The sequence below is a fragment of the Taudactylus pleione genome, unplaced genomic scaffold, assembly GCF_031769625.1.
Source record: "Taudactylus pleione unplaced genomic scaffold, aTauple2 ptg000612l, whole genome shotgun sequence".
NCBI classification, from domain to species: domain Eukaryota; kingdom Metazoa; phylum Chordata; class Amphibia; order Anura; family Myobatrachidae; genus Taudactylus; species Taudactylus pleione.
In genome coordinates this window covers 746,947-758,073 of record NW_028285014.1, presented here as the reverse complement: position 1 = coordinate 758,073, position 11,127 = coordinate 746,947, and the positions used below count along the sequence as shown (strand labels likewise).

At 30.7% G+C, this 11,127-nt stretch overlaps 1 non-coding gene across 1 annotated transcript; it reads right to left on the bottom strand.

Annotated features, from left to right (window-relative positions):
* Positions 1-10,722: 10,722 nt before the first annotated feature.
* On the bottom strand, positions 10,723-10,795 carry TRNAR-UCG (transfer RNA arginine (anticodon UCG)). The gene has a single exon. It is a non-coding gene; the product is annotated as a tRNA-Arg (tRNA).
* Between the last annotated feature and the right edge of the window lie 332 nt (positions 10,796-11,127).

Below are 11,127 nucleotides of genomic sequence, written 5' to 3'. Positions count from 1 at the left end.
ACAAGTTAACAGGTAAACACTTACATTTTCCTAAAGGTTTTTTAAGTTTTATGAAAATATTAGGGATGTAGGCTTTATAGCAATTTCTCATTGGACTATGGATGTTCAGATTTCAATGATTCATTTTAAACATGTGAGATATAATTTTTATTTGCAGATATGCAAATATCCTTTATTGTATCAATTTGGTCAAAGATTTTTTTCCAACACAGATTACCAAAATTGAACAAGTTAACAGGTAAATACTTACCTTTTCCAAAAGGATACCTTTTACTATGCACCAAAAACCTAAAAAAACTATAACTATGTGTACATCATGCACATCATTGTTTATGTTGTATTTATTTTCCTATGGGAATTACATTTAGAAATGTACATTCTTTACAACATTGTCATCCATTGAATTCATGCAGAGTTTGAAGATTTCAAATAGTGACAAAAAGAATGACTTGACCACAAAGGGACATGAATCCTCAATATTCTGATCAGAAGTCAGACGCCTCATCCATTATGCCACGCTGTCATCTATGTCGAAATTGTCGAACCTGCGGAAGGTGTGGTAATAGTAACCTCAAGTATAACATTCAAAATTTAGAAGCTTTTTCTAGAGGCATGTTTTGGAAAAACTTGCATATGAATTACATAATGAAATCCAACATATTTTAGTGATTTATGTTGAGTGAACATTACAAAGTATACCTTTCACATAGCCTAGATTTTGTAAAATCCTTAACTTAGCTGAGAAATAACTTAACTTTTCTATAGGCATGCTATAAAGTTTTATAAAAAGATTAGGGATGTAGGCATTAGAGCAATTTCTCATTGAATTATGGGTGTTCTGATTTCACTGATTCCTTCTAAACATGTGAGATGTATTTTTTATATGCAGATATGCAAATAACCATTATAGTATCAATTTGGTCAAAGAACTGCTTTGCAACACAGATTACCAAAATCAAACAAGTTAACAGGTAAACACTTACATTTTCCTAAAGGTTTTTTAAGTTTTACGAAAATATTAGGGATGTAGGCTTTATAGCAATTTCTCATTGGACTATGGATGTTCAGATTTCAATGATTCATTTTAAACATGTGAGATATAATTTTTATATGCAGATATGCAAATATCCTTTATTGTATCAATTTGGTCAAAGATTTTTTTCCAACACAGATTACCAAAATTGAACAAGTTAACAGGTAAATACTTACCTTTTCCAAAAGGATACCTTTTACTATGCACCAAAAACCTAAAAAAACTATAACTATGTGTACATCATGCACATCATTGTTTATGTTGTATTTATTTTCCTATGGGAATTACATTTAGAAATGTACATTCTTTACAACATTGTCATCCATTGAATTCATGCAGAGTTTGAAGATTTCAAATAGTGACAAAAAGAATGACTTGACCACGAAGGGACACGAACCCTCAATCTTCTGATCAGAAGTCAGACGCCTCATCCATTATGCCACGCTGTCATCTATGTCGAAATTGTCGAACCTGTGGAAGGTGTGGTAATAGTAACCTCAAGTATAACATTCAAAATTTAGAAGCTTTTTCTAGAGGTATGTTTTGGAAAAACTTGCATATGAATTACAAAATGAAATCCAACATATTTTAGTGATTTATGTTGAGTGAACATTACAAAGTATACCTTTCACATAGCCTAGATTTTGTAAAATCCTTAACTTAGCTGAGAAATAACTTAACTTTTCTATAGGCATGCTATAAAGTTTTATATAAAGATTAGGGATGTAGGCATTAGAGCAATTTCTCATTGAACTATGGGTGTTCTGATTTCACTGATTCCTTCTAAACATGTGAGATGTATTTTTTATATGCAGATATGCAAATAACCATTATAGTATCAATTTGGTCAAAGAACTGCTTTGCAACACAGATTACCAAAATCAAACAAGTTAACAGGTAAACACTTACATTTTCCTAAAGGTTTTTTAAGTTTTATGAAAATATTAGGGATGTAGGCTTTATAGCAATTTCTCATTGGACTATGGATGTTCGGATTTCAATGATTCATTTTAAACATGTGAGATATCATTTTTATATGCAGATATGCAAATATCCTTTATTGTATCAATTTGGTCAAAGATTTTTTTCCAACACAGATTACCAAAATTGAACAAGGTAAAAGGTAAATACTTACCTTTTCCAAAAGGATACCTTTTACTATGCACCAAAAACCTAAAAAAACTATAACTATGTGTACATCATGCACATCATTGTTTATGTTGTATTTATTTTCCTATGGGAATTACATTTAGAAATGTACATTCTTTACAACATTGTCATCCATTGAATTCATGCAGAGTTTGAAGATTTCAAATAGTGACAAAAAGAATGACTTGACCACGAAGGGACATGAACCCTCAATCTTCTGATCAGAAGTCAGACGCCTCATCCATTATGCCACGCTGTCATCTATGTCGAAATTGTCGAACCTGTGGAAGGTGTGGTAATAGTAACCTCAAGTATAACATTCAAAATTTAGAAGCTTTTTCTAGAGGTATGTTTTGGAAAAACTTGCATATGAATTACAAAATGAAATCCAACATATTTTAGTGATTTATGTTGAGTGAAAATTACAAAGTATACCTTTCACATAGCCTAGATTTTGTAAAATCCTTAACTTAGCTGAGAAATAACTTAACTTTTCTATAGGCATGCTATAAAGTTTTATAAAAAGATTAGGGATGTAGGTATTAGAGCAATTTCTCATTGAGCTATGGCTGTTCTGATTTCACTGATTCCTTCTAAACATGTGAGATGTATTTTTTATATGCAGATATGCAAATAACCATTATAGTATCAATTTGGTCAAAGAATTGCTTTGCAACACAGATTACCAAAATCAAACAAGTTAACAGGTAAACACTTACATTATCCTAAAGGTTTTTTAAGTTTTATGAAAATATTAGGGATGTATGCTTTATAGCAATTTCTCATTGGACTATGGATGTTCGGATTTCAATGATTCATTTTAAACATGTGAGATATAATTTTTATATGCAGATATGCAAATATCCTTTATTGTATCAATTTGGTCAAAGATTTTTTTCCAACACAGATTACCAAAATTGAACAAGTTAACAGGTAAATACTTACCTTTTCCAAAAGGATACCTTTTACTATGCACCAAAAACCTAAAAAAACTATAACTATGTGTACATCATGCACATCTTTGTTTATGTTGTATTTATTTTCCTATGGGAATTACATTTAGAAATGTACATTCTTTACAACATTGTCATCCTTTGAATTAATGCAGAGTTTGAAGATTTCAAATAGTGACAAAAAGAATGACTTGACCCCGAAGGGACACGAACCCTCAATCTTCTGATCAGAAGTCAGACGCCTCATCCATTATGCCACGCTGTCATCTATGTTGAAATTGTTGAACCTGTGGAAGGTGTGGTAATAGTAACCTCAAGTATAACATTCAAAATTTAGAAGCTTTTTCTAGAGGTATGTTTTGGAAAAACTTGCATATGAATTACAAAATGAAATCCAACATATTTTAGTGATTTATGTTGAGTGAACATTACAAAGTATACCTTTCACATAGCCTAGATTTAGTAAAATCCTTAACTTAGCTGAGAAATAACTTAACTTTTCTATAGGCATGCTATAAAGTTTTATAAAAAGATTAGGGATGTAGGCATTAGAGCAATTTCTCACTGAACTATGGGTGTTCTGATTTCAATGATTCATTTTAAACATGTGAGATATAATTTTTATATGCAGATATGCAAATATCCTTTATTGTATCAATTTGGTCAAATAATTTTTTCCAACACAGATTACCAAAATTGAACAAGTTAACAGGTAAATACTTACCTTTTCCAAAAGGATACCTTTTACTATGCACCAAAAACCTAAAAAAACTATAACTATGTTTACATCATGCATATCATTGTTTATGTTGTATTTATTTTCCTATGGGAATTACATTTAGAAATGTACATTCTTTACAACATTGTCATCCTTTGAATTCATGCAGAGTTTGAAGATTTCAAATAGTGACAAAAAGAATGACTTGACCACGAACCCTCAATCTTCTAATCAGAAGTCAGACGCCTCATCCATTATGCCACGCTGTCATCTATGTCAAAATTGTCGAAACTGTGGAAGGTGTGGTAATAGTAACCTCAAGTATAACATTCAAAATTTAGAAGCTTTTTCTAGAGGTATGTTTTGGAAAAACTTGCATATGAATTACAAAATGAAATCAAACATATTTTAGTGATTTATGTTGAGTGAACATTACAAAGTATACCTTTCACATAGCCTAGATTTTGTAAAATCCTTAACTTAGCTGAGAAATAACTTAACTTTTCTATAGGCATGCTATAAAGTTTTATAAAAAGATTAGGGATGTAGGCATTAGAGCAATTTCTCATTGAACTATGGGTGTTCTGATTTCACTGATTCCTTCTAAACATGTGAGATGTATTTTTTATATGCAGATATGCAAATAACCATTATAGTATCAATTTGGTCAAAGAACTGCTTTGCAACACAGATTACCAAAATCAAACAAGTTAACAGGTAAACACTTACATTTTCCTAAAGGTTTTTTAAGTTTTATGAAAATATTAGGGATGTAGGCTTTATAGCAATTTCTCATTGGACTATGGATGTTCAGATTTCAATGATTCATTTTAAACATGTGAGATATAATTTTTATTTGCAGATATGCAAATATCCTTTATTGTATCAATTTGGTCAAAGATTTTTTTCCAACACAGATTACCAAAATTGAACAAGTTAACAGGTAAATACTTACCTTTTCCAAAAGGATACCTTTTACTATGCACCAAAAACCTAAAAAAACTATAAATATGTGTACATCATGCACATCATTGTTTATGTTGTATTTATTTTCCTATGGGAATTACATTTAGAAATGTACATTCTTTACAACATTGTCATCCATTGAATTCATGCAGAGTTTGAAGATTTCAAATAGTGACAAAAAGAATGACTTGACCACAAAGGGACACGAATCCTCAATATTCTGATCAGAAGTCAGACGCCTCATCCATTATGCCACGCTGTCATCTATGTCGAAATTGTCGAACCTGCGGAAGGTGTGGTAATAGTAACCTCAAGTATAACATTCAAAATTTAGAAGCTTTTTCTAGAGGCATGTTTTGGAAAAACTTGCATATGAATTACATAATGAAATCCAACATATTTTAGTGATTTATGTTGAGTGAACATTACAAAGTATACCTTTCACATAGCCTAGATTTTGTAAAATCCTTAACTTAGCTGAGAAATAACTTAACTTTTCTATAGGCATGCTATAAAGTTTTATAAAAAGATTAGGGATGTAGGCATTAGAGCAATTTCTCATTGAATTATGGGTGTTCTGATTTCACTGATTCCTTCTAAACATGTGAGATGTATTTTTTATATGCAGATATGCAAATAACCATTATAGTATCAATTTGGTCAAAGAACTGCTTTGCAACACAGATTACCAAAATCAAACAAGTTAACAGGTAAACACTTACATTTTCCTAAAGGTTTTTTAAGTTTTATGAAAATATTAGGGATGTAGGCTTTATAGCAATTTCTCATTGGACTATGGATGTTCGGATTTCAATGATTCATTTTAAACATGTGAGATATAATTTTTATATGCAGATATGCAAATATCCTTTATTGTATCAATTTGGTCAAAGATTTTTTTCCAACACAGATTACCAAAATTGAACAAGTTAACAGGTAAATACTTACCTTTTCCAAAAGGATACCTTTTACTATGCACCAAAAACCTAAAAAAACTATAACTATGTGTACATCATGCACATCTTTGTTTATGTTGTATTTATTTTCCTATGGGAATTACATTTAGAAATGTACATTCTTTACAACATTGTCATCCTTTGAATTCATGCAGAGTTTGAAGATTTCAAATAGTGACAAAAAGAATGACTTGACCACGAACCCTCAATCTTCTAATCAGAAGTCAGACGCCTCATCCATTATGCCACACTGTCATCTATGTCAAAATTGTCGAACCTGTGGAAGGTGTGGTAAGAGTAACCTCAAGTATAACATTCAAAATTTAGAAGCTTTTTCTAGAGGTATGTTTTGGAAAAACTTGCATATGAATTACAAAATGAAATCAAACATATTTTAGTGATTTATGTTGAGTGAACATTACAAAGTATACCTTTCACATAGCCTAGATTTTGTAAAATCCTTAACTTAGCTGAGAAATAACTTAACTTTTCTATAGGCATGCTATAAAGTTTTATATAAAGATTAGGGATGTAGGCATTAGAGCAATTTCTCATTGAACTATGGGTGTTCTGATTTCACTGATTCCTTCTAAACATGTGAGATGTATTTTTTATATGCAGATATGCAAATAACCATTATAGTATCAATTTGGTCAAAGAACTGCTTTGCAACACAGATTACCAAAATCAAACAAGTTAACAGGTAAACACTTACATTTTCCTAAAGGTTTTTTAAGTTTTATGAAAATATTAGGGATGTAGGCTTTATAGCAATTTCTCATTGGACTATGGATGTTCGGATTTCAATGATTCATTTTAAACATGTGAGATATCATTTTTATATGCAGATATGCAAATATCCTTTATTGTATCAATTTGGTCAAAGATTTTTTTCCAACACAGATTACCAAATTTGAACAAGTTAACAGATAAATACTTACCTTTTCCAAAAGGATACCTTTTACTATGCACCAAAAACCTAAAAAAACTATAACTATGTGTACATCATGCACATCATTGTTTATGTTGTATTTATTTTCCTATGGGAATTACATTTAGAAATGTACATTCTTTACAACATTGTCATCCATTGAATTCATGCAGAGTTTGAAGATTTCAAATAGTGACAAAAAGAATGACTTGACCACGAAGGGACACGAACCCTCAATCTTCTGATCAGAAGTCAGACGCCTCATCCATTATGCCACGCTGTCATCTATTTCGAAATTGTCGAACCTGTGGAAGGTGTGGTAATAGTAACCTCAAGTATAACATTCAAAATTTAGAAGCTTTTCTAGAGGTATGTTTTGGAAAAACTTGCATATGAATTACAAAATGAAATCCAACATATTTTAGTGATTTATGTTGAGTGAACATTACAAAGTATACCTTTCACATAGCCTAGATTTTGTAAAATCCTTAACTTAGCTGAGAAATAACTTAACTTTTCTATAGGCATGCTATAAAGTTTTATAAAAAGGTTAGGGATGTAGGCATTAGAGCAATTTCTCATTGAACTATGGGTGTTCTGATTTCACTGATTCCTTCTAAACATGTGAGATGTATTTTTTATATGCAGATATGCAAATAACCATTATAGTATCAATTTGGTCAAAGAACTGCTTTGCAACACAGATTACCAATATCAAACAAGTTAACAGGTAAACACTTACATTTTCCTAAAGGTTTTTTAAGTTTTATGAAAATATTAGGGATGTAGGCTTTATAGCAATTTCTCATTGGACTATGGATGTTCGGATTTCAATGATTCATTTTAAACATGTGAGATATAATTTTTATATGCAGATATGCAAATATCCTTTATTGTATCAATTTGGTCAAAGATTTTTTTCCAACACAGATTACCAAAATTGAACAAGTTAACAGGTAAATACTTACCTTTTCCAAAAGGATACCTTTTACTATGCACCAAAAACCTAAAAAAACTATAACTATGTGTACATCATGCACATCATTGTTTATGTTGTATTTATTTTCCTATGGGAATTACATTTAGAAATGTACATTCTTTACAACATTGTCATCCTTTGAATTCATGCAGAGTTTGAAGATTTCAAATAGTGACAAAAAGAATGACTTGACCACGAACCCTCAATCTTCTAATCAGAAGTCAGACGCCTCATCCATTATGCCACGCTGTCATCTATGTCAAAATTGTCGAACCTGTGGAAGGTGTGGTAATAGTAACCTCAAGTATAACATTCAAAATTTAGAAGCTTTTTCTAGAGGTATGTTTTGGAAAAACTTGCATATGAATTACAAAATGAAATCAAACATATTTTAGTGATTTATGTTGAGTGAACATTACAAAGTATACCTTTCACATAGCCTAGATTTTGTAAAATCCTTAACTTAGCTGAGAAATAACTTAACTTTTCTATAGGCATGCTATAAAGTTTTATAAAAAGATTAGGGATGTAGGCATTAGAGAAATTTCTCATTGAACTATGGGTGTTCTGATTTCACTTATTCCTTCTAAACATGTGAGATGTATTTTTTATATGCAGATATGCAAATAACCATTATAGTATCAATTTGGTCAAAGAACTGCTTTGCAACACAGATTACCAAAATCAAACAAGTTAACAGGTAAACACTTACATTTTCCTAAAGGTTCTTTAAGTTTTATGAAAATATTAGGGATGTAGGCTTTATAGCAATTTCTCATTGGACTATGGATGTTCGGATTTCAATGATTCATTTTAAACATGTGAGATATAATTTTTATATGCAGATATGCAAATATCCTTTATTGTATCAATTTGGTCAAAGATTTTTTTCCAACACAGATTACCAAAATTGAACAAGTTAACAGGTAAATACTTACCTTTTCCAAAAGGATACCTTTTACTATGCACCAAAAACCTAAAAAAACTATAACTATGTGTACATCATGCACATCATTGTTTATGTTGTATTTATTTTCCTATGGGAATTACATTTAGAAATGTACATTCTTTACAACATTGTCATCCTTTGAATTCATGCAGAGTTTGAAGATTTCAAACAGTGACAAAAAGAATGACTTGACCACGAACCCTCAATCTTCTAATCAGAAGTCAGACGCCTCATCCATTATGCCACGCTGTCATCTATGTCAAAATTGTCGAACCTGTGGAAGGTGTGGTAATAGTAACCTCAAGTATAACATTCAAAATTTAGAAGCTTTTTCTAGAGGTATGTTTTGGAAAAACTTGCATATGAATTACAAAATGAAATCAAACATATTTTAGTGATTTATGTTGAGTGAACATTACAAAGTATACCTTTCACATAGCCTAGATTTTGTAAAATCCTTAACTTAGCTGAGAAATAACTTAACTTTTCTATAGGCATGCTATAAAGTTTTATAAAAAGATTAGGGATGTAGGCATTAGAGAAATTTCTCATTGAACTATGGGTGTTCTGATTTCACTGATTCCTTCTAAACATGTGAGATGTATTTTTTATATGCAGATATGCAAATAACCATTATAGTATCAATTTGGTCAAAGAACTGCTTTGCAACACAGATTACCAAAATCAAACAAGTTAACAGGTAAACACTTACATTTTCCTAAAGGTTCTTTAAGTTTTATGAAAATATTAGGGATGTAGGCTTTATAGCAATTTCTCATTGGACTATGGATGTTCGGATTTCAATGATTCATTTTAAACATGTGAGATATAATTTTTATATGCAGATATGCAAATATCCTTAATTGTATCAATTTGGTCAAAGATTTTTTTCCAACACAGATTACCAAAATTGAACAAGTTAACAGGTAAATTCTTACCTTTTCCAAAAGGATACCTTTTACTATGCACCAAAAACCTAAAAAAACTATAACTATGTGTACATCAGGCACATCATTGTTTATGTTGTATTTATTTTCCTATGGGAATTACATTTAGAAATGTACATTCTTTACAACATTGTCATCCATTGAATTCATGCAGAGTTTGAAGATTTCAAATATTGACAAAAAGAATGACTTGACCACAAAGGGACACGAACCCTCAATCTTCTGATCAGAAGTCAGACGCCTCATCCATTATGCCACGCTGTCATCTATGTCGAAATTGTCGAACCTGTGGAAGGTGTGGTAATAGTAACCTCAAGTATAACATTCAAAATTTAGAAGCTTTTTCTAGAGGCATGTTTTGGAAAAACTTGCATATGAATTACATAATGAAATCCAACATATTTTAGTGATTTATGTTGAGTGAACATTACAAAGTATACCTTTCACATAGCCTAGATTTTGTAAAATCCTTAACTTAGCTGAGAAATAACTTAACTTTTCTATAGGCATGCTATAAAGTTTTATAAAAAGATTAGGGATGTAGGTATTAGAGCAATTTCTCATTGAGCTATGGCTGTTCTGATTTCACTGATTCCTTCTAAACATGTGAGATGTATTTTTTATATGCAGATATGCAAATAACCATTATAGTATCAATTTGGTCAAAGAATTGCTTTGCAACACAGATTACCAAAATCAAACAAGTTAACAGGTAAACACTTACATTTTCCTAAAGGTTTTTTAAGTTTTATGAAAATATTAGGGATGTATGCTTTATAGCAATTTCTCATTGGACTATGGATGTTCGGATTTCAATGATTCATTTTAAACATGTGAGATATAATTTTTATATGCAGATATGCAAATATCCTTTATTGTATCAATTTGGTCAAAGATTTTTTTCCAACACAGATTACCAAAATTGAACAAGTTAACAGGTAAATACTTACCTTTTCCAAAAGGATACCTTTTACTATGCACCAAAAACCTAAAAAAACTATAACTATGTGTACATCATGCACATCTTTGTTTATGTTGTATTTATTTTCCTATGGGAATTACATTTAGAAATGTACAACATTGTCATCCATTGAATTCATGCAGAGTTTGTAGATTTCAAATTGTGACAAAATGAATGACTCGACCACGAAGGGACTCGAACCCTCAATCTTCTGATCCGAAGTCAGACGCCTTATCCATTAAGCAACGCGGTCTCTTTATAGAATTTGTCGAACCTGTGGAAGGTGTGGTAATAGTAACCTCAAGTATAACATTCAAAATTTAGAAGTTTTTTCTAGATATATGTTTTGGAAAAACTTGCATATGAATTACAAAATGAAATCCAACATATTTTAGTGATTTATGTTGAGTGAACATTACAAAGTATACCTTTCACATAGCCTAGATTTTGTAAAATCCTTAACTTAGCTGAGAAATAACTTAACTTTTCTATAGGCATGCTATAAAGTTTTATAAAAAGATTAGGGATGTAGGCATTAGAGCAATTTCTCATTGAGCTATGGCTGTTCTGATTTCACTGATTCTT